Source organism: Muntiacus reevesi, unplaced genomic scaffold, assembly GCF_963930625.1.
Source record: "Muntiacus reevesi unplaced genomic scaffold, mMunRee1.1 SCAFFOLD_110, whole genome shotgun sequence".
In the NCBI taxonomy this organism is placed as follows: Eukaryota; Metazoa; Chordata; class Mammalia; order Artiodactyla; family Cervidae; genus Muntiacus; species Muntiacus reevesi.
Genome location: NW_027078036.1, coordinates 129,434 through 154,129, shown reverse-complemented (window position 1 = coordinate 154,129; position 24,696 = coordinate 129,434). Strand labels below are relative to the sequence as shown.

The 24,696-nt window shown below is 42.0% G+C and overlaps 1 long non-coding RNA gene across 1 annotated transcript in view; it reads left to right on the top strand.

Annotated features, from left to right (window-relative positions):
• LOC136155431 (uncharacterized) overlaps window positions 1-6,124 on the top strand; it is a 32,963-nt gene extending 26,839 nt beyond the window's left edge. Inside the window, exons 5-6 of the long non-coding RNA XR_010660817.1 lie at window positions 3,886-3,984; window positions 5,933-6,124. This is a non-coding gene — a long non-coding RNA (uncharacterized lncRNA). The remainder of the gene's footprint in view (window positions 1-3,885; window positions 3,985-5,932) is intronic.
• Window positions 6,125-24,696: the final 18,572 nt, after the last annotated feature.

The window sequence follows — 24,696 nt, the reverse complement described above, 5'->3', positions numbered from 1 at the left end:
TCCTCGGTAGCATCAGATTTCAAATTTGCAGTTGCTTCGTAAATGTCATAATTTTTAAATTTATTTGACACAAGGGCCAGATAAAGTTCATGCACAGAGATTGGTTAGTGTGTCTTTGAAATTTCTTTTAATCTATAGATTTCTTCTTTGTCTCTTAGATTTTTGCTGTATATTTATTGAATAACCAAAGTTATTTGTCTTCTCAAGTTTTCCATAGTCTGAATTTTGCTAGGAACATCTGCATGGTGAAGTTTGACCTATCTCTCTGTCTTCTGTATTCCCTGTAAATTGGTATTGAGTCTAGCAATGTGATCAGATTTGGTCTCAGGCCCTCATTCTATGCCTGAGACTTTCATAGGTAGCATAGTGGTCTTCCACCAGAAAGCACATAACATCTTTTTGTGATATTCACAGCATATATACTTAATGTCTACCTTTATTAATTCACTAAGGGTTGTAGAATTAGCTGTAGTACTTTAATAAAGAGAAACTTCTCATCTACTGTTGGGCCACTTCCGTGTACCATCTGTATGAAAAAAGGCAAGGTGAGGAGGGTGCTTGCTTCTTTTGCTTCTTCTCCCTCTTACACAGTTTCACAGAGAGTTGGAGACTGTTGCTACCTTTATGGTGAACTTCTTAGAGTCACTTTGTTTTGTTTTGTTTTCTCAGAAAAATACTGTTTTTTGAGTCCCTTCCTAAAGTGAGCAAGTAGATAATAGAAGAGGGATTTGTACCCAGCAAGTGTAGTTGAAATTGACTGTGTCCCAGCTGTACTGATTGAACTGCCAGGCATAGTCCTTCTTGGGCCCCTCGGCACACATTTGAGTGCCTCTGATGGCAGTGGATATTGAAAGGTGGATAAAGGAGGACCAGAAGATAGAGAAGTGCTTGATTCTAATGTGTGTTGAAAAGGAGATGCAGGTCAGAAGCAACAGTTAGAACCAGACATGAAACAACAGACTGGTTAAAAATCTAGAAAGGAGTACATCAAGGCTGTATATTGTCACCCTGCTTATTTAACTTATATGCAGAGTACATCATGAGAAATGCCAGGCTAGGAGACTCACAAGCTGGAATCAGGATTGTTGGAAGGAATATCAGCAACCTCAGATATGCAGATGATACCACTCTAATGGCTGAAAGTGAAGAGGAACTAAAGAACCGCTTGATGAAGGTGAAAGAGGAGAGTGAAAAGGCTGGCTTAATATTCAACATTCAAAGAATGAAGATCATGGCATCCTGTCTTATCATTTCATGGCAAGTCGATGGGAAAAGTGGGAACAGTGGCAGATGTTATTTTCTTGGGTTCCAAAATCACTGCGAATGGTGACTGCAGCCATGAAATTAAAAGACACTTGCTCCTTGGGTGAAAAGCTATGACCAACCTAGACAGCATATTAAAAAGCAGAGGCGTCACTTTGCTGACAAAGGTTCATATAGTCAAAGCTATGGTTTTTCTAGTAGTCATATACGGATGAGAGATTTGGACTGTAAAGAAGGCTGAGCAGTGAAGAATTGATGCTTTTGAACTGTGGTGTTGGAGAGGACTCTTGAGAGTCCCATGGACTACAGGGAGATCAAACCAGTCAATAGTAAATGAAATCAACCCTGAATATTCATTGGAAGAACTGATCCGGAAGCTCCAATACTTTGGCCACCTGATGCAAAGAGGCAAGTCATTGAAAAAGACCCTGATGCTGGGAAAGATTGAGCACAAGAGGAGAAGGGGGCAAAGGAGGATGAGATTGTTGGATGGCATCACCAACTCAAAGGACATGAGTTTGAGTAAACTCCAGGAGATAGTGAAGGACAGCTTGGCATGCTGCAGTCCATGGGGTCACAGAGAGTCAGACTTGGCTTAGCGACCGAACAACGATAACCATTTCTTACAGGTTACTGCTTCTCTGGTCCCTCTGAAGGATGTTGGTGCAGACTTAATCATAATAAAAAGGCCCAGGAAAGATTCTCAAGACTCAAGTTCTGGCTTATAGGTAGTATGGGTATGGGAATGTTCTCTTGGAATCTCCTTATAATAAATCCATCTAGGTTTCTAGCTAGAGAGTTTGGGAGAGCAGAGTGGAGAGTGTCCCAAAATCAAGAATCTATATAGAAAGATACTAAGTCTGAAGCTTAAAGGTGATTGATGTCTACACTGAAATGAATGTCAGAACATGTTTCATTGTAGACATGGGTTTTTCCTTGCTTTGTAATGTAACCTCTTGTTTCTCTTCTGTTTCAAACAATATGTTAGTTATCTATTGCTGCCTGACAAATTTAGCAGCTTAAATCAGCAACCATTTATTGTCTTTGTAGGTCAGGAATCCTGGTGCAGCTTAGCTGAGTGCCTCTGGTTCAGGGTCTCTCATAGGCTGCAGTCGCCATGTTGGCTGGGGCCACAGTCATTTCAAGATTTGATGAGGGGAGGATCTGCTTCTAAACTCACCATATGACTGTTAGCAGGCCTGAGATGTCCAGGCTGTCGGCCAGTGGTATCATTTCTTGCCACCAAGGCCTCTGCAAAGAGCAGTTCATAGTGTAGTATCTGGCAATCCCTCAGAGAAGAACAAGAGAGGGTGTCCAGGATGGAAGCCACAGTTTTTGTAAACTTATCTTGAAAGTGACTTCTCATCATATCTATAGCAGTCTGTTCGCTAAAAGCCTTACACAAAATCTGGCCTACACTTAACCACAGGAGTAGTTCACAAGGTGGTGAATTCTAGAAGACAAGGCTCCTTACGGGTTGTGTTACATCCTCACCACCAGAAACAGTCAAAGTATTTAGATATCCTTAAAGACAGTATGCTTGCTTCAGCATAAGGAGTCATTCATTTCCTCCTGTAGATCAAAAGCAGCCCTTTGCCAAAATTTCCTTAAAAGTCTCCCACCTGCTCTCTTTATCTTGAGTCTTGGTCCCTCAACTCCATCCTCCTTATTGCAATCAGAAGAAGCTCTTAATCTCCAAGTGAGTCAGTTTCTCTGTCTCTCTCTCTCTCTCTCTCTCTGTCTCTCTCTCTCTCTCTGTCTCTCTCTCTCTCTCTCTCTCTCTCTCTCTCTCTCTCTCACAGGCACACACACACGTACACATTCTTTGTGACCTGTGCTTAGGGCCTCTGCCTCATCTGAGCTGCTGTGTGGCTGACCCTCCTCTTTTTTAAGGAGACACCTCTCTGTCGTTCACAGTCAGACAGCCCTTTACTCTACAATCCTGAGCTGAGTGCCCGCCACTCCTGTCTGCACACCTGCACTCGTCACGGCACTGTGTGTTTACATGTTGAGCAACCTGTCCAGGCTCCATATGCAGCGAGGGTGGGGGTGTCTTACTCACTTACATTCCTACAGACTAGCATTGCACCAAGAAAGGACAGAAATGGTATGGACATAACAAGCAGAAGATGCTAAGAAGAGGTGGCAAGAATACACAGAAGAAGTGCACAAAAAAGACCTTCATGACCCAGATGACCACGATGGTGTGGTCACTCACCTAGAGCCAGACATCCTGGAGTGTGAAGTCTAGTGGGCCTTGGGAAGCATTTCATCACTCAATGGGGCTTTCTTCCAGCCAGTGTATATTTAGCTGAATATGGTTTCATGCCTTTTGATTTGGGAAAGAATATTACTCTTAGAATGTCTTCAGTGTTTGGTTTCTTCTACATTGTACTTTGTCTTTTACAACAGTTTTTTTTTTTTCCTCCTTCAGTCTTTCTCTAAATTCTACTCAAGTTTATAGATAAAAATACTCATTTTGAGCAGTTATAAATGTTCACACTTTAATGGTATATTTAGCTATTTACCCTAAAGACAGTTCATTTGGAGTATCTTAGCATGAAGCTAGCTATATTTATCTATAATCTAAATTATACTGTCTATAATTTGCTTAATTTCTAGGGGTCAAGTACACGAATAGATCATGAAACAGCCAGTGTTTTGAGCTCTAGTAGCACACATTAAGCTCCTTGAAGGCTGACCAGTCATCTGGGAACCAAGGTAACGGATTATAGAGTCTTGTCGCTAGAACTCTGAGTGCTCTACTAAAACATTCTTCATGCTTCTTTTAATTTTGGCTTAAGTATTCTTTTGTTTCCATCATCGCAGTCTCTTAAAGAAATGACAGCCAGGTCTCTGCAAGCATCCTGAGGTGCAGCCCACAGCTGGCTCGCCCCCCTGAGCTCTCCCCTCCCCGTGACTTTCTGCCTGGCTGCCCTGGCTGCAGTGGTGCAGCCCTCCACTTCCCACCCTGCTGCACAGTGACCCTCAGGGTCCTCGCCAGCCTGCAGAGCTCTTCTTGGGCTTTCCTTCTTTACAGAGCGTTTTCTGACCCAGGGCCCTCGCGCCTGCCCATGCAGTCTGTGTCTGCCTCCTTTGAAGCACTACATTTGGAGCACGGGGACTATTTTTTAAACAGTATATTTTCCATTACATCTAAATACTTCCTTGTTTTCATAGCATATTCTACATACTCTTTCTTTACTTTAGTAATATAATGGCTCTGAGGAAAAGCATTACATAACTAATGTCGATATAAGAAATGAATTTTAGAGTAGCAGTGATATTATTAATATAAAACTTAATCCTTTTAGTAACTCACAATAGTTACTACTTGGGATCACTAATATGCCAGTAACTGCTAAGACTTGTACGTAAACTATCTCTGATCTTTTCCAAAACCCTTTGAATGTGTTATTCTTGCCCCTCTTTTAAGTGAGAATACTAAAGCCAAAAAGATGGTAATTAAATTAGAATTCCACCCCAGTCTGTCCAACACGAGTAGTTTTTACTGTAAAGAAAACCTTTAATATATAAGAGTACTATTGCTTGAAAACTGGCAGCTTGAATACCATTTCCTTTTGGAGTGATTTTTGCATGATAATATTAAGACCTTACTACATTTTTGAATGCCAGCTACTGTCCTGTATACATGTGTGACTTTAGTTAATCTTCACAAAGAAAACCCTATTAGGTAAATTACTCTGTTTGGCAGCTGAGACAGCTGGACCTCAGAGAACTCTGGTAACCTGCTTGTGTCACACAGCTCACTTGCAAATAGTAGGACATTACCAGAAGAGTCTCAAGGTGGCTAAAGTTGCCCCTGGTTTGGAACCACTAATTTATAGATATGATGCATTTCTATAATAGCCTCAACTTTCACACAGTAGCTCTTGCTTTTAAAAAATGCGGTTGATCACAGGACAGGATGACTGGGTGCTATTTCCTGTTTCTGATCTGCTTCTGAGTAAATTCTTGGAATTTACAGGAAGGGAGTAATGATGCTTACCAGCTGCTTAAAAAAAATTAAATAAGAATATTGACTTTGTATCTCTATATGATCAGGGATCATCCCTATATGATCCCTTTATGAGAAAATACTTTTACATGTATAAGGGAGATATCATAATTTTAACAATATTATAATCTGGTGACGGTTAGCAATTGCTTAGAACCAGTACTTAGTAAATAGTAATTGCTAAAAAACATTTTACTGATTATGGTTGTAGATTTTAAAAAGTAAAATTTTTAATTGTGTAAAGAATTTTAGATAAACCACATTTCTTGCTCTGTATGTGTTGGTAGGTGTGTGTGTGTGTGGTGGGTGGGGGAGATGTGAGAAAGAGAAAAATCAGTTGATTGTCTTTCATTATGATAACAGATTTTCACCCACTGATCCAGATAATAGCAGTTTAGGTATGCAAGAACCTACTGTCTCCTTATGACTATATACTACCACTACTAATATTTACTCATAAAGAAGATGGTGATAATGATTATAGCAATATGGATTTTGAAATAACGCTCATTACTTCATCCTGGAAAGAGATTTTTGTTTTTGTTTCTGTTTTTGTTTGAGTTACAGCTAATATCCCATTCATCACTTCATTGGTGTTGGCTTTTGGCTATTAAAGTCATAATTTTGTTTCTAAACTCATTTGGCCCACAGGTGGAAATGGTGTATTCATTGTTGTCAATGCTTGGTACTCATGATAAGGATGATATGTCGTGAACTTTGCTAGCTATGTCTAGCTCCCAAGACAGCTGTATATCCATGCGACAGTCTGGATGTCTTCCTCTCCTCTTCCAGCTTTTACACGGCAATGACAAAGACTCTGTGTTGTTGAGCAATTCCTGGGGCGGTAAAGAGGCTCTGGCCAGGGCCAGTGCAGCACTCCACAACATCATTCACTCACAGCCTGATGACAAGAGAGGCAGGCGTGAAATCCGAGTCCTTCATCTTTTGGAACAGATACGAGCTTACTGTGAAACCTGTTGGGAGTGGCAAGAAGCCCATGAACAAGGCATGGACCAGGACAAAAATCCAAGTATGTTCCATATGGTGCATGTGACAAAGCAAATGTAAAAGTTTTTGAAATGAAAAGTTTTTTAATTAGGACGGTGTCTTTATGAATCAGAGTGGGAAATTCATATTAGCCACCTGCACCGCTCACATAGTTTAAAGCTTAATTTCTCTATTTCCCTAGGAAAAAAAGTTAGCAAAGGGAAATGTTGTGTGCACTACAGTACAACCAGAAAATAACAGAAAATCAAAGTAGACTTAAACAGTCATAGCATAGTTGATCTAGAAAGAACTTGAGCGATTATGTTCTCCTTCTCTTGAGATTAAGCTCAGGAAAGTGACTTTACGTAAGTTCCTTCAGCTGTGAGTGACCAAGCCATTCTCTTATATTTGCATATCGCTTTACTCAGTGGATGCAGAGCTGTGTTATATCTGTTATTTGATCCTTAGAACAGCCTTGTGAAGTAGGAAGAGAAGATATTATCATCTTCATTTTACAGATGAAGAGACTGAGGTTCAGAGAGGCCAAAAGACTTGCCTGTGGCTTCACAGGTAGTGGGTGGGGGATCCAGGGCCAGAGGCCAGACCCCCTGACCCTCAGCCCAGTGTCCTTCCCACTTCACTGCCTGTCTTCAGGCCTTGGGGCCCCAGCTGCTGGGGTGATCAGCCACCCAGCTCTTTTCTCAGGGAGAAACCCTCTCCCCCAGGAGCAGGGATCATGGGAGTTGGGACCCTTGAGGAGATAAGTTACTTCATTCCTATGGGAAGAACCAAAAGCAGTAAGTATATAAGGTAAGACCTCCTTTCACCTGGTAAGAACCCACACATAGACATACACACAGCAAAGGACTATCGAGTCAGTATCTTGATTGGGGGAGCAGGAGAAAGACTGATGATGAGAACTTGATCTATAAAGATTTAGTAGATTTCTCTTAGGGTTAGGTATAAAGGTGAATTTATTTAAAATTAAAAAATTTTCAACAGTAAGAATATAGCAGAAATGTCCTTTCTGTTTGTCCTAGGGCTAGGGAGAATTAATAAGTTGCTTTACTGGGAGAACATTATCTTTCTGGATTGTTTTCTTTGGCTGTCCACAATTATGTAATGACTTGTATTGTGTGCTCTTAATACCTGTTCTCAGACAAGTTAAATAGAATAAATACTATTACTTCTGAAAAATAGACTTGGTTTTTCAATTTTTATTTCAAGTAACAGTTTTGAAACTTTATGTATAGCACTAAATGTGTAAGTACATTTTCTTAGACACTTTTCCTTTAAATTTTTATTTACTATCTGGTGTCTATATAATAAACTTTCTCTACTAGAGTTGCACTAGGTTTCTCTATACATTTCTATACAGCCATGTGCCTTTCAGCTTTGAAAATATAAATTATAAATAAATAGTTTTATACCAAAATGTTTTTATTATTTCAAATAACCAGTATAATTTTTAAGTTATTAGTTGAATTATAGCATAAACCTACATGGGAGTTAGTCCAGCAGACTTGGTGAAAGGCTGGTGAGGGGTAAACATTTTTACAGAACCAAGGAAAGCCCTTTACCTGTATTTTCCTTTCCATGTGTATAGTAGTTATTCATCTCTTCAGCAAATACTTGTTGATTCACTAAGCTACCATGCATGAGAAGTATATCTGCAAACTCAGTATTTTTTAGGTATAATAAACATCACTACTTTGAGAAAACAAAGCATTATGGTTTATGTCAACTTTATTTTTCAGTGCCAGCTCCTGTTGAACATCAGATCTGTCCTGCTGTGTGTGTTCTAATGAAACTTTCATTTGATGAAGAGCATAGACATGCAATGAATGAACTCGGTAAGATAAAAATGTTTCTTAATGCCATAGAAGAATCCTGAAGATTTTTTGTCATTGTTGAATTAGGATATAAGGTCACTAACTTCTATTACCATCTGTTTCTTCCTTGTAGCAAGTGACTGGTTTCAAGAGAAGACAATGTCCTAAGTGACAGAAACTGCTACCCTTTTATAGCCTAACTTGGGTTTTTAAAATCTTAGCCAGAGATGGGCGAAAATAAATAAATAAATGGGCCACTCCTGCCAATATTGTCAAGGTAGACTCTGGGTGACAGTTGGTGGGAGGGTAATTTGAATCGTTTTGAGATGTGATGATGTGGAGCTTTGTAATTATTTTTGAACTCAGTCACCTCTGATGGACACAGGAATGAATTATTATTAAGATTCTCATTTATCTTCATGGTCATCCGTACTTTACTGGATTTTCATGATAAGCAGTGTGTTTGGTATCTCTGAAACTCGTCAATAATGGAAAAAGCATTATTCTCTAATTTATGTTAGAAAGCATTCCATTAATTTTGGAAGGATTACTCTCAGTATGTATTCTCACATACTCTGAACCTTACAGAACCTGCCTCTGTGGCCCCCATTTTTCATGTGATGGTTTCTCTTTGGTTTCTAGGTTCATTTTGCACATGTGGTATTTGTAAGTTGCATCATGCTGAGCCATCTCATGTGAACCTGGATAGCTGTAGTCATGCCACAAGCAAGAAGCACGCACTGAGTCTCCATCTTGGTGTAGCTGTGCCCTTGCTTTCTGTGCTGTTTATGTTACCTTTCATTCCAGGCCCCGCTTTGCATCTCTGCCACCCTTACCATTTTCATTCATCATTTATCTTAAAAGTGACAAAGTTGTGAGTTTCTTAAGACGCAGAGAACCTGAACAGCTGAGAATGAGTGCTGTCCCCTTGAGACCGTCATTTTGGGAGGCTGTGTGTACTTGGTCTCCGCCGGCCCCCAGCTGCACGTTTCTCCCCACAGGCCCTAGCCCACTTGATTCTCTTCCCTTACTCCCCAGGTTCCTGTGAAATTGAGTATGCACTTGTGAGTTCTCCCCTCCTCAATACAATCCAGCATTGGTGAAATTTCAAGTTTGGGTGGTTTTTTTGGTTTTTTTTAACACTCATAATAATGAGAAAAATAATGAACAAACAGGAAAACTAATCCAGTTTTAAGCTCCCACAAATGTTTTCTCTAAATGTCCCTGTGTTCCAATGAACTGTAGACTAGGACTGACCCACATTAATCATCTGAATTTCCAAGTGAAATCTAGACTCAGTATTTGTTCCTCTTCCTTCTTCAGGTAGGAAGGCTACCCGGGGCATTTCATCCCAGGAGCTATGGCAGGGGCTTTCAGGTGAGGAGCAGGATGGGGCCTACGGGGGTGTTACTGTGGGGATGTAGCCACAGGGGATTACCTTCTCACTCCTAGCCTCTGACTTTGCGTTGGAGCCAAAGAAGAAACTAGGTGTGTAGACTGTGGATAGATGCAGTCAGGTAGCACAAGGGATCTGACAGTGAGGGATAGGAGGAAAGAAGTCCCAAGTAGATGAAGAAAAATTCCTAAGCCCAGTCAGCTAGGACTGTCTTTTGTAGATGCAAGAAAATTCTACAACCATTAGGGTCATTTAAGTTTGCAACTATTAGTGTTGCAAGTTTTAGACTATAATACCAGGAATGTACACATTTATTAATTTCCAACTCTGTCCTAGAAACTGTGCTAGGCACTAGATAACAAAATGAAATCCAGTAAGTGGCCCAGGTGATTCTTATGGGACTAAAAATGCCAAAGCTTCTTTCTTTCTGGCCTCTTAAAAAATACAAAGTCTTTTACACTAAATTTCATTCTGCTCAACAAAATAAATTATATGCTCTTATTCAAGTTATTTGCTTATATCCTTACCCGATTAATAGAGTCTCTGGTGCTAAATATTCAGTTTTTGTTTTACTAGATACAGAAACCTCCACCATAAACTCCTAGTTCTATTAAAACAGACACTGGCCCTGCCTATATTTCTAGATACTTTAAACAATTTTTACAATCTTTTTCTATTAAACATATTATAAGTGTTCCTTATAATCCACAGACACGAGACATAGTCGAACGAGCACCTCACACACTAAAGTTACAAATAAAAAGAACTTAAAGAAAGGGGAATACACAGGAACACTGCTGTCTTCCTTATCCAGAGCAGACTTTACTAGATTCCAACATAAGATATTTTCTCAACCCATCACTATTGTTAATACAGCTTTATTCATTTTAAAGTTTTTAAACCTGCCACAGGGAAATATTTTAACCAGGGCAGAAAGGCATTTCGAGGAACTGAAGGACACGTCTCTTCCCCTGCCCATTTGGTACCAAGACGGGTTAATGAAACAATGGAAATCTGGGAAACTAATCTTACAGGGAAAAGGATATGCTTGTATTTCCCCAGGTGGATCCAACAAACTTTTTCCTCGGAAAATTCGACCCAAGGGGGCCCCCGACATTCAAAATGGAAACAACAAAAGCCCTAAGAGGAAGACGTTCCAATACAGGCCATGGCTGCGCTAAAGATCTCCAGAAAGCACCACCCTCAGTGACATCTGTAAGGCATAGTTCCGGCCAGGCAGAAAAGGAGAGCCGACCTCAACAGAAGTAGGTTGCCTTTGTTCAGGCAAGGAGGGGCGACAGTCGGCCTAACGACAAGGCTGAGCACCGAGAGGGATCAGGGAGGCTTCATACTTATAGGGAGGTTTGTGGAAACAATAAGGGAAACGTCAATCAGGCGGGATATTTTAAGTATTCTTTTGTTGAAATGACACTCTATAGTTGGGCAGAGGGTGATAAGTCTTCTGGGCGGGTGTAGGGGGTGGTAGGTTTCCGGACAGGGGGTGATAAGTCCCAGATAGATGCAACTGGCCTGGAGCATCAGGATGGAACTAAAATTATGCTTTGTTTTCTCCAAAGTTAGATGATTCAGCAAGGGGCCTTTGAGACTGTTGCTCTCTTTTCTAGGCCCAAAAGACTCCTTCATTCCAGACCCTGAAATCATAAAAAAAAAAAGGGTGGGGGGGGGAGAAGGGCACCTTATCTCTCTGGCTACTTCCTGCCGGATGGTGCGATGGTTTTGGGTCTGGAATGGAGGATCGTCCTAGGGCCCACAGTCTCCTTTTTTCTGAGCTTGAGGTGAGGCTCTCGAGAAGAAGAAAACAGTCTTGACCTGATCTCAAGAGATGGCCCGAATCCGTTCTTGGAGAAACCTTTGAAAGAGATTAAAGAGACAGGGTCCAGATAAGAGGAATAGAATGATAAATACTAATGGCCCCAGAAAGGGAGCAGCCAAGGGAGGATCTGTGGGAACAGGTTTTGGGGAATGTAAAGGTTTTCTAACTCTTTCTGCGGCATTCAATTCTGTCTCTAAGTTCTCTGACTCGACCCTGGACTATCCCCGTTTCATTAGCAAAATAGCAGCAGTCCTCTCCTAGGAAAAGGCAGGTCCCTCCCTTTTCTGCAGTGAGAAGGTCCAGGGCTCGCCTATTTTGTAGGGCCACAGAAGCTAATGAGTTAATTTGTTTTGGGATTGAAACGAAGGACTCTACTACCTGCTCCATGTCTTCATTAAGTTCTTGGGACAGCTTGTAATAGAAATGGGCAGAGGTCGTGATGCCTCCCATCCCGGTGCCTTAGGGCTGCTGCTATCTATGCCAGTCCCAACCAGGAGGGGGGGGGGCGATGACAGCTCATCTTTTTCTGTGGGAAAGTTCCCCTTGGGGGGTAAACTCTTTGTTCTAGCTCTCCCTCTTCGAGGAATGTTAGGCCTGGGGTCAGGAAGACCAAGATGCAGGGTCCACGGGGGTCTAAGGAGAGGCATGAATATGCATAGGTCCCACAGAGAATGAAGATTCCTGGATTGGTGCAATTATTTGTGCTGTTCCAGAGAACCCAAGTGGAACAGAAGGAGGGAGTGGAGTTTGTAAGACCAGTGCAGTTGGGACTAGAGTAGTCAATACAGGTTAGGTTTGAAGAGGCTGAGAGTAAGGACATTGTCAGAGACTGGCCCAATGAGTTGTGTAGTTTTCTGTTGGGAAGGGGAAGTACAGTTGCCCTGTGACAGCCAGGTTGAGGGTAAGGGAATGGCTCTGTGTGGTGAGGGAGAGAGTGACATGCATATCCAACACTGGGATGTGTGTGGTGTGTACTGGAAGAATTGAAAGGAAGAGTTGAGAAGGCGGGGAAGGTGTTGGTTGCCAGAGGTAGGTTTTAGGAGAGGCCGTAATTGGGAAAGGAGGTCTAGGTGTTTGTAAGGCTCAGGGGTCAACTGTAACCGGGAAATTATGTTCTTTGTAACTTGTTCTTGTTTCTTTTCCCGATTTTGATCTAGTACCCCACCCCCGTCTGAGTACCCCCAGTGGGTAATGGGATAGAAACATATGTTTCTTCCATTTGGCTTATGGCAGGTACTCATGAAACTCCCTCTCTTTTGTACTTTGACAGTGAGTAGGGATTTGGACTTCCCGCCCCCGAGGTTCATGTCATGGTGCATGGTTTTGGAGCTGTATTGTAACATGAGGAATGTACGTAGGAATAAATGTCTGAGCAGGGGCAGGGAATAGCCAGGAGGCTGGGGAGTGCAGCAAGGATAAGGAGCAGGGGAGTCATGGGGCTGTTAGTTAGACAGTACAGAGGAAATAGCACCCTAGGAGTAGAACCCAGCTAGCAATGTAGGCGATACCCACGGAAAGATGAAGAATAGGTGGCCAGTCCTGAGGGGAGACAGTTACTAGGCCTACAGCAAGGATTAAGATTAGGAGTGCAGCTATAGTTAGAGAGACAGGGAGAGGTCAGTCAGGGTGAGGGGCAGAAGGCCCCAAGTTGGTGGTGATTTGAATCTGAGGAGGAACAGTGCTCATTAGGATGTAGAATGATGTAGAGAATGAGAGTAAAGAAATCAATTTCGTCTGGAGTCAGGTTGTAGAAGGTTCCCTGGAGCCACAGTTGAGACACCAGTGCAGTCAGGTCTTTGAAGGAAGTTCCTGTTGGGGCGCTGATCCAGAGGTCTTGTAGTAGTTGGGTCAGGAGCAGTTGTAGGTTGAAGAGAGTCCAGGTCATTCAGTGTCCTCTCCGATAGTTGGCAGGGGTTGTCGCTGGGTGAATTTTAAGGAGGTGGGTGCTGTGCGGGAGACCTGATAGGTGTCATTTAAGGAGGGCAGCGCAGGATTGGAGGTGACCCATTTTAGACGAGAGAGGTGTACCCAGGAGGCGACCTTTTTGAGTTTAGCTGCAGTTGGGGCAAGGAGGATGACTTTGAATGGTCCCTGCCACTGTGGGGTTAGGTCACCCTGGGGATGATCAGACAGATAGACCATGTCCCCAATTTGTAAAGGGGGCAGGGAGGCTTGGGGGTCAGGGGCAGGCAGATTGTGACTGATGTATTTCCAGAGGGCATTGCGGAGTTGCGTCAGCAGAGGGGGGAGTGTAGGAAGCTTGGTATGGGAGGAGGCTCAGGGGGGAGTCCAGGAGGGAGCATGGGCCTTCCATACATCACCTCAAAGGGGCTCAGCCCCAGGGGCTTTCTGGGCAAAGCCTGTATTCTGAGGAAAACAATTGGTAAAAGTTTACTCCAATTCAGATGTACCTCGAGGGTTAGTTTGGTAAGGGTTTTTTTGATTGTTCTACTCATCCTTTCTACCTTTCCTGAGGACCAGGGAGGGTATGGAATGTGAAATTTCCAGGGTGTCTGTAAGAATTGAGGAAGTTGTTGGGTGCCCTTGGATGTAAATTCTGGGCCATTATCAGACTGTAGGGATGAAGGCAGGCCAAACCTGGGGATAATTTCTGTGAGGAGGATTTGGGCCACTGTGTGGGCTCTTTTGTCTGTAGTGGGAAATGCTTCTACCCATCCCGAAAATGTGTCCCGCAGGAGGCTCCGAGGACCGCGGCCCCGGGCCAAAGCGACACACCTCCGGAGCCACGTGAACCCTGAGTAGCAAACGGGATGGTGGGGGGCGGTGGGGGGGGAGCGGTGCGGCGCCGCTCGCTGCCCCACCCAGCTCCCGCAGGCTCGCAAGGCCGCTCAGGTTCCCAGAAGCGCCCCGGGCCGGGCCAGGCGGGTGCTGGCTGGGGGTGGCGGTGTGCGGGGCTGGGGCGGCGTCGGCTGCTCTCCGAGCTGCAGGGCCTGGCCGGCCGGAGTCCAGTCACGGGTCGTGCGGCTGGCTCAAGTGCAGCGCGCGCCCCCCGTGGAGAGCTGCGGTTCAAGGCCCGACCAGCAGGTCAGAACAAAAAGGGAGGTGCAATGCAGAGCTCTTAGGGCGCCTGGCAGCTGCCTCGGTCTAAGGACATACCACCCTGAACGTGCCCTGTCTCCTCTGATCTGGGAAGCTGAGCAGGTTCGGGCCTGGTTAGTACTTGGATGGGAGACCGCCTAGTAGTTAGACAGTTTTTTTATTTTTCTGAATGCTTACTTCAGAAAGTTAGAATTGGATGACTGTAAACAATAAAACGAATAATATTTTCATAATGTTAAGAATACAGAGTTGGATATTCTTTTTCCTGTTCTACCACAGCTAACTGGAAGTCAGTTGTAGTAAGTGTATATATATATATATATATATATGTATGTATGTATAATTTTTCTTCTTCTCTATATGAATTTGCAAAGAGGTTTCTCTTAAAATACTGTGTTAATGTGCTATACATTTACCCCAGACTCTGTCTTCAAGTTGGTTCTGCCTAAGACTCATATTCAGACTTGACAAACTGGTATGTTTACTCATGCAAATGTTCTCTTAAGTTATGTGAATGAAAGTGTATTTGCTAGAAAACCTGCCTTTCTTCAAGATTCATGTCAATCATTTTGTGGCCGGAGACAACTCACCCGGTGCTTAGGTTTTCGCAGAGTACATGTTGTAGGTGAGGGGCCTGGTGCTATTCTCTTCAGTTTTGAGACATTTCCTTTCTCTAATTAACAGACTGCTGGTAGTTATATGACATCTGGCCAAAGACTAGCAGGGGGACACTCTTTCCGCCCCCTTCTGATGCCTATGTCAGAGGCTTTCTCTATCTCCTTTTTACTTTAATAAAACCTTATTACGAATAAGTCTCGATTTGAGAACACATTACCAACATATACTGGTTTCCAAATAACTTTTCTAAAATACTGTAGAAAAATTTCATATCATGATCCTTCTGGTAAGCTGTGAAATTTCTTCAAAAACACTAGATTTATTATTTCTCGCATTATCAACTCACAGCCTATACCACAAGCTGAGGTTTTTTTATATAAATGGGACTAAAAAACGCCGAAGCTTCTTTCTGGTCTGTTGAAAAATACAAGTCTTTTACACTAAATTTCATTCTGCTCAATGAAATAAATTATATGCTCTTATTCAAGTTATTTGCCTATATCCTTACCCCATTAATATAGTCTCTGATTCTAAATATTGAGTTTTTGTATTCCTAGATACAGAAACCTCCACCATAAACTCCTAGTTCTGTTAAAACAGACACTGGCCCTGCCTATATTTCTAGATACTTTAAGCAATTTTTGCAGTATTTTTCTATTAAGAAAAAACGCCTCAGGGTGGTCCTCTCTCAGGGTCCTTGCCCCTGAGCCTGGGGGCCAGCGAGGGGCTCCACACTCCCAGGCCAAGGCAGAACCACATGCACACGTCTGTTCCTGCCCCCTGCACCGTCAGAGAGCTCGGGTGAGCCAGAGTCTGTCAGGCAGCTCCTGGGCAAGCCCAGCAGCACCGCCTGTTGCCGGGAGCCAACACATGAGACCCTACCCCTAAAAAGGCCATAGGGGAGAAATCCTGACAGGCAAGGCGAATCAGGTTTTCAGGGGTTTCAAAAAAGTCAGCTCACGAAACCCTACCCCTAACAAGGCCATGAGGGAGAAAACCTGATGGGCAAGACGAATCAGGTTTTCAGGGGTTTTCGAAAAGGCTAGTTCACAAGATCCCACCCATGACAAGGTCACGAGGAGAAAGCCTGACAGGCAAGGCAGATCAGGTTTTCAGGAATTTTGAAAAGCTGCCCCCGGCTCTAACCTTAAAGATGATATCTGTCTTTCTGATGCCTGCCTCAATGGACTACTCCCTAATTTCTCTGACACAGACAGGAAGGCCTTCCCCGATCTCTTCCCAAATAAGAATCAATTTAGAACTTTAATCAATAAGTTTCCCAGGTGGTAGTTTTTTATGAGATTATTCAGGGTGAAAGGAGTGTTTTAATTCAAACACCTCTGCTGGTAGTTTTGTTAGCCAAATGCATTTATGCGCTTGGTACTAATATACATGATTGCTTATAATATCCTAATCATAAAATAGCATGAAGAACCTGATTATATAAAAGCCCTAATAGACATAGAGCCCTTTTAAGGGGTAAAGGAGTCCTATTAGAAAACATAAGAAAATTATTCTATAGGTGGTTATTGGGTTGTGATTTGCTTGCTGTGTTTTGCTTGCTGTATTTTTGCCTTTAATGTGCTAAGGTTGTGTTATAAAAACCATTGTTAATATAGTTAAAGATCTAGACAAATAAGAACTTAGCCCTAGTGTGGTAACAATGAGACGGTTGTTAATTGTTAGCCAGGAATACTAGGCAGAAGTTGCCTCACTGAAGCCGCAGAGTCTGTATGGGGTAAACTTCTTAGATAAACGCAACTGACAACTTTTGCACTAAGATTAATTTTTGTATTAACAAGAATATAATTCTACTCTGTACTGTTTCCCTATGACCCTGTTACCTTTCAGTTAAGGTCACCATAAAATCGGAAAATAGGTTTACAATCACTTGACCTGCATAAAATGTTAATAGCCTCAAGGCCAGAAGATCATGTGCTAAAAATTACTATAGAATTAGAAAGCAAAAAAATCCTGCTTTTCCTAAAATTCAAAATGATGTAATGCTAATCCTGTGAAATCATGAGTAAACATCTTGTACCTTAAAAACATTCTGTGAAAGGGTATAAAACCGGTTGTCAGAAAGTAAAACACAGACTTGGGCCTATCAAGGCTAGTCTCACGTCTCTCTCTCTCTCTCTCGCCGACGCGGTTCATCCTGAGGGTACCCCCTGGATCATGTCGAGGCTGGATCCCGGCAAGTGGCACCACGAACAGGGAACCCGAAGGTAAGCCCCCCCCATTGTTCAGTTTTCAGGACGGCTAGGACCCCACTAGGGTGCTGCAGGGCCCCCTGCATAAGATAGGTAGGGTGAGGAAAGTGGGTAGGCTTTAGGTTTCTTCTTTACAACCCTACTAGGGCGCTACAGGCCCCCCTACATAAGAAAGGTAGGGTAAGAAAAGTGGGTACGTTTCAGTTTCCTTCTTCTCTAAATTAAGCCTCTTCCTTTTTTCTCTTTTTTTTATTCTTCTAATTAGCAACAAAAATGGGTAACAGTGAGTTAAAAGAAAGACAACTTTTTATTGGAATCATAATGCAACTTCTTAACTACAGAGGAATTAAAGTTAAAAAGACCAGTGTTCAGTCCTTTTCCCCCTTTGTCCAAGAGCAATGTCCTTGTTTTCCAGAAGACAGCAGTTCTCCTGGGTTCCCTTACCCTCCTGCCCTCCACCCCGGTGCTCTTTCCAATGAGATCTCTTGCTTTCTCAGCACATGTGTCTCCTCCGACAATTCATTTATAAGAGCTCAGTTACGGGCCCTAGAAGGGGTCCCCCTTCCTGCAACTGGTGGGAACTCTTCTTCCCTGAGACTGACATCCTGACCACTCAGGGTACTCAGAGGCCAGCTTGCCTGCCAATGGACCAGACCCAGCGGCCGCAACTGGGACCCTTTTGTCCCTGGTCTCCTCCTGACACAGACAACTGGCCAGAGTGCCCCGACTAGTAAGGAACAAGAGACTTTATTGACCTCTTTCCCCTTCCCTCTCTCTGTCCTCTCCTTAGCCCTTCCTATCCCTCCCGTTTTTCTAATCCCCCAGTAATTTGGTCGAAGGGCCTCAGCTTGAGCTGAGGATTGGAGACTGATCACCTCCTCTTGGCAGAGAACTCGAATTCCGGTAGGGCCGAGTTCCAGTCCTCCCTTCTCTGGATGCCTGGGTACCTGCAGGTGGCAGGAGACGTCTGTAAGGCCACCCTTTTTGCCCCCCCCTTTCCCGCCTCCTCCTCCTTCTCCTTTTCCTTTCCTCCTCAAAATCTTTGAAGACATCTGAAGTTCTGTGTCTATCTAGAAGGTTTTCTGAGAGACTGTATTCTTGTATTTAAGGGAGTGTCTGATGAGGACTGCCAGGTTTATATGTGTGTGTTTTAACTCTGTGTTCTGTGTTGTGATTTTTGATGGCTATTTTGCTTTTTGTTAGAACTTGATTTTCTTTCCCTGTGCCTTGAGACCAGGGAACACTTATCTAGACCATCTCTAACTCCTGAGACTGAGAGAAAAAGGGGAAAAGCCTTTAAAATTTTTTATTTATTTCAACTTTTTTATAAACTAGTAAATTTTATATTATAATATCTAATTCATCACCAAACTTAAAATATGAAGCTAGATCTCGCACTGTGTCTGTCTAAATATGTCTTGGTATATCTTTGTCTTTGGGTAGTATTTTTTAGGTTAATTTGTAAAAGAGCTCTATTTAATTGGCTTAAAAAAAAAAGGTAAGTGCTTACAAATCAAATAATTCTAAATTAAACAATAAATTCCAGGTTCAGGTAAACTAAAAAATATTCAATATTAAATACCTGATATTAATGTTTGTTTGTTGACCTATCTAATATAGACATGTCTTAGAGTAATTAACATCTAGTAAAATATTTTCATTATGCCTAGGTTTATTATAAGTTAAATGTTGTTATACTGTAATATCTGTTACAAGTTTGTCAGCAAGGAAAGTACCTCAAGTAAGAAACTTAAAAAAAAAGAAGGTAAGTGAGATATGAGCTTTTAAACTTTATTAAGATTAAAAATATCTGTCTAAAACAGTTTCTCTAGGTTTTGGTAACCTAAATTTCTAAAGTTGTGCTAAACTAATAGCAGAAGTTTATTAAATAGCTTGGTCATTTCCAAATAAAATAAGATTCTGAAACATTCATTACTGAATACTAACTTACAGAGAAACTAAAGATTTTAGACTATTAATAAATAATGTTTGATGCCATCCTGAGATGTTCATTAGAAATTTTTTAGAAATTATCACTGGTATTTATGTTCACCAATCTATAGAGTGCTAATATAAAGGTAAATTCTTGGTTGCTTAAAGAAAGTAGGATGTGTGTGTTCAGTAAAAAAGGTATAAAAAATAAAGTTACATTTTACGAAGGGAAAAGAAAGTAAGTCTGACTTACAGGTGGCTGTTTCAGGATGGGAGAACAAAGTAATGGGTACAAAAAGTGTTAAGAAGGCTTGATGGAAAGTACACTCCAAGGGAAGAGTTTTGTGCATAAATACAAGTTTTCTTGAGACGTTGAACTGCCTTTGATAATGGATTTTAAGTTTCTTTACCTCTAAAGTGGTCTGTTCTATGTTTACCTTTAAAATCTTTTTTACTTTGGCTAAGTAAATATATTATTTCACAGTGATCTATATGATTCTACCTGACAGAGTACTATAAACCCTTTTGATATTTATTGACAAAACTGCCTAAATAACTTGACTTCTAGCTGACTTTGGGATGCTTCAGAGGGCCCCTGAGACATCCCAAAGAGCTATTAAACTACCTGAGTTCATTTGACCTGTTAAATTGCATGGGAATTACTGTTGGAGGAGTGATAAATCTTCAGGTTATATTGTATGGTTGATGTTACTTATATAGATATCCTAGAAATTATGTGAAATTCATGAAAATCTGATATGTCCTGGTAAAATATTGTCAGTTATCATTTTAGCTATCACGTTAAAGTGTTAGAAGTCACAGCAATGACCAGGCTACAATTTAATTAGATTTTAAACATGCCTTGTATGGTTTCACTCTCATGCCTTTTAAAAAAATACTGCTAGTTCTTCGAGATTTATAAAAAGACTTTTCTAAGATTAACTAAAAAAATTTGTTTGTTTGCTATCCAGTAAATTGGTAACAGACTGGAATTTAGTCTACTCTCTATGTTAAGAGAAAAAAGTTTTCTTAGAATGAATCTTTCAATAAATAAGTGTTATTTAAGATTATGGTACATATAAAAGCTCATTCTGCTTCTACCAAAAATAACCCCTCACTGTTAGACTTGTGCTATCTTAATGTCTTAAAACTGACAACGCCCCTGCTTACACTTCTAAACCTTTTCAAGCTTGAATATTGGGGCAACGACATTAAACCCATTCATACCCTTCACCCCGTCACAGAACTCATCAGAGCAACCCCAAGCAGTGCAGGACTGGACCTCTGTTCCACCGTCACAACAATACTAACACCTGACTCCACCGCTGTGAAAGTTCCCACTGGTGTTCATGGCCCTTTGCCTAGAGAAACGATGGGACTATTAATAGGCAGGAGCCCCACATCCTTACATGGGATCACAGTGATTCCAGAAGTCATAGACTCAGACTATACTGGTGAAATTCAAATAATGGTGTCTCCCCCCACTAAGACTATTCAAATCTATAAAGGACAGAAAATAGCTCAGTTGCTGATGCTACCTTGTCATGCTGACACAAGAAAAGCAGCTTCAGCTGCCAAGTGTTGGGACAGGGGGTCTGATTCAAGTGATTATGCCTTTTGGGTTACACAAGTTACTCAAAAAAGACCTATGAAGACAATTCTAGTTAATGGTAAAAAGGTGACTGGCCTGCTAGACACGGGAGCAGACATTTCCTGTATTGCGGGCAGTGACTGGCCCAGTGCTTGGCCAACTCAAACCACAGCTAATGAGTTGGTTGGCATTGGTAGAGCACCTTCAGTGACAAAGAGCTCACAAATTTTACTTTGGTATGTAGATAAAGACTGCCAGGGACATTTTCAACCTTATGTAATTCCTTCATTGGGAGAGATATTTTTGCTCAGATGGGAGTTTTGCTGTATTGCCCAGATGAAAAGGTGGCTGCACAGATGTCGCAGATAAGTTATAATCCTTTTATGGGTCTGAGTAAAGATCAAGAGAGACAAATTGAGCCAGTTGTCCCAAAAATAAGAAGAGAGAGACAAGGCTTAAGATATCCAAATTTATAAGAGAGGCCATTGTTCTCGCCGCTGACCCCATAGTCTGGAAATCTCCTGATCCAGTGTGGGTGGAACAATGGCCTTTAAATTCAGAAAAACTTTCAGCAGCACGACAGTTAGTGAGAGAACAATTAAAGGCTGGACATATAGAGTCTTCAAATAGTCCATGGAACATGCCAGTTTTTGTAATAAAAAAAAAATCGGGGAAATGGAGACTCTTGCAAGATCTAAGAGCAATAAATGCCACTATGTAAGATATGGGAGCCTTACAGCCTGGCCTTCCCTCCCCTGTGGCTGTTCCCCAAGGCTACAATGTTATAGTGATTGATCTTCAAGATTGCTTCTTTACTATTCCCTTAGACCCTCAAGATAAAAAGAGATTTGCCTTTAGTCTTCCCTCAGAAAATTTTAGACAACCTCATCAGAGATTTCAATGGAAGGTTCTTCCCCAGGGTATGAAAAATAGTCCCACATTGTGTCAAAAGTTTGTGGACGCTGCCCTACAAGGTATCAGGGAGAAACATCGGGATGTCTATCTAGTCCACTATATGGATGATATATTGCTAGCACACCCGGATAGGGTTTATTTACAGTAAGTTTTGATTAAATTGCAAGAGACTTTGAATCGCTGGGGCCTAAAGGTGGCCCCTGAAAAAATCCAAGTGAATATGCCTATAACATATGTGAGAAGAATCCTAAATAATGAAACAGTTACTCATGTACCTTTGCAGCTTAGAAAAGATAATTTGGTTACTTTAGATGATTATCAAAAGTTGTTAGGGGATATAAATTGGATTCAGCCCTTTTTAAAGTTGACTACTTCTGATCTTAAGCCTTTCTTTGACATTCTTCAAGGGGATCCAGACCCCACCTCTGCTAGAATGCTGACACCTGCAGCCAGGGAAGCCTTAATGAAGGTAGAAGAAGCTTTAGATAAAAATTATATTAAGAGACTTGATTATAGTATGGCATGGCAATTTATAGTGTTGCCCACAGCTGTGGCCCCTACAGGGGTGCTTTGGCAAGAGGGTCCCCTAGAATGGTTGCATTTACCTGTCACGGCCAAAAAGGTTGTGGCCTGTTATCCAGGACTAGTGGCTACTTTAATAATTAAAGGGAGACATAGAAGCATTGAAATGTTTGGAAAAGAACCATCTGAAATCATAGTGCCTTATAATAAAGAGCAACTAAATGCCCTTCTATCATTAAATGAAGACTGGCCGATTGTCATTGGTAATTATCCAGGACAAATTTTACACCATTTACTTGCTAGTCCTTTATTAAATTTCCTCTCACGACATCCGGTGATATTTCAAGAAAGGTGTCAAGTTTCCCCTATCGAGGGGGCAATGTTGGTGTTTACAGATGGGTCTTCTAATGGAAAGGCTGCTATTGTCACCCAGACTTCAAAAAGGGTTTTAAATACTGGGGAAACATCAGCCCAGAAAGCAGAATTAACAGCCGTGATAGAGGCGTTCAAAGAGTTTTTAGACCAGGCTTTTAATTTATTTTCTGACTCACAGTATGTAGTTAGGTTGTTCCCTCAAATTGAAACGGCTGTTTTACCAGAAAATAAAACCACAATTTTTATATTGTTATCTACCCTTCAACAGCAAATTTGGAAAAGGTCAAAACAATTCTATGTTGGACATATAAGAGCTCATTCTAATTTACCTGGACCCCTCCATACGTTTAACCAAGAGGCAGATTTGCTAACCCGAACCATAGTGGCCAGTGATTTTGAAGATGCTAAAGCCTCACATGCTATGCATCATCAAAATGCAACTGCCCTTCAATACCAGTTCCACATTCCTAGGGAATCTGCACTCGAGATTGTTAGAACATGTCAACTTTGCCCTACTTCAGTTCCCGCTTTGCTTTTTGGGGTAAATCCCCGTGGCTTACTACCTAATGTGCTTTGGCAGATGGATGTAACACATGTTCCTTCTTTTGGAAAACTATCCTTTGTGTATGTTACTGTAGATACCTTCTCCTATGTCATTGTGGCTACTGCCAGAATGGGAGAAGCCTATAAAGATGTAGTTCAACATCTTTTTGCCTGTTTTTCCTATTTAGGAATGCCAAAATCAATTAAGACAGACAATGCTCCAGTTTATACATCTAAGTCCCTTAAAAATTTCTGTGCCCAATTCGGTATATCCCACTCTACAGGAATTCCTTACAATCCCCAGGGACAAGCAATTGTAGAAAGGGCACATCAGACACTTAAAACACAAATTTCTAAATTACAAGAAGGGCAGTTCAAATACAGTTCTCCACACCACGTTTTGCAGCACGCCCTCTTTGTGCTCAATAACCTTAACGCTGATCAAGCCGGTTTAACAGCTATGTTCCGTCACTGGAACCCAGAACAAAAAGATATGAAACCTTTAGTAAAGTGGAAAGACCTCCTTTCCGGACTATGGAAGGGACCTGATCCCTTGCTAACCAGTGGGCGAGGGTATGCTTGTATTTTCCCACAGGGTGCTGACTCGCCAATTTAGATCCCAGACAGACTGATTTGCCATGTCGAAGTCCCCCAGACCTCCGGTTCCCTCGCAGCCTCAGCCACAAAAGAGGAAGAGCACTCCTCTGCCCTCGCCTCGGTCACTCACCCGGGAAGTCCAGCAGACTTGGAAATGACCGGCAACAGAGATCCCGGAGGAACCAACGGCGGATCCACCCACTAAACAGATGTCATGGCTTTGCATGAAAGATGGCGCCCAACCTCCTACTCCTTCACGTCGCAGAAGACCACCAGGACGTCCTGCGTGGACAACTCAACAAGCCTCCATACCCACATGGGGACAAATTAAGTCACTCTGTCATCAAGCACAGGGAATAGCTTCCCTGCAGGGATCTTCAGCCTCTCCCGAAAGGGTTTTTATTGCTATGCTTGCTTTACTGTCTTGTCAGGCAAGTGCTACCTCCTCTACTTCAGAAAAATACTGGGCATATTTCCCTGGTCCCCTGACCTTCCAAGTAGTTACTTGGAACAGCGACCCTATACGGGTCAACACAGACCAGCCTCATCTCTTGGGAGGATCCTATAGTTCTTATGATAAAGATCATTATCCCATCAATTTTAACTATACTTTTAGGGGATTAACAGATGACCTTCCCCTTTGCTTTAACTTCCCCCATAGTCATACAAGTGATCTCATCACTCCCTCTAAGGAGGGACGTGTTGGAGCCTCCAAAACAATTCTGACAGATTCTCCAGCATCAAAATTTTCAGACAATACAGGAGATCGGCTGGTTTGGATATTACAGGCTCATATGCCTGGGGTCCTTGACCCCTATAAATCTTTGTTCCTTAATGCTCCACCAAAATATCCAAATTGTATTGATGTTGCTCCGTCAGATGTCATATGGAAAACTATAGACAACCGCCTGGGATACCCAGTATGGAAATCTTGTACTTATAATTCAAACATAGATTATAGAATACCGGGAGGTGGAAATTATTCGGTACAAGACTGGAG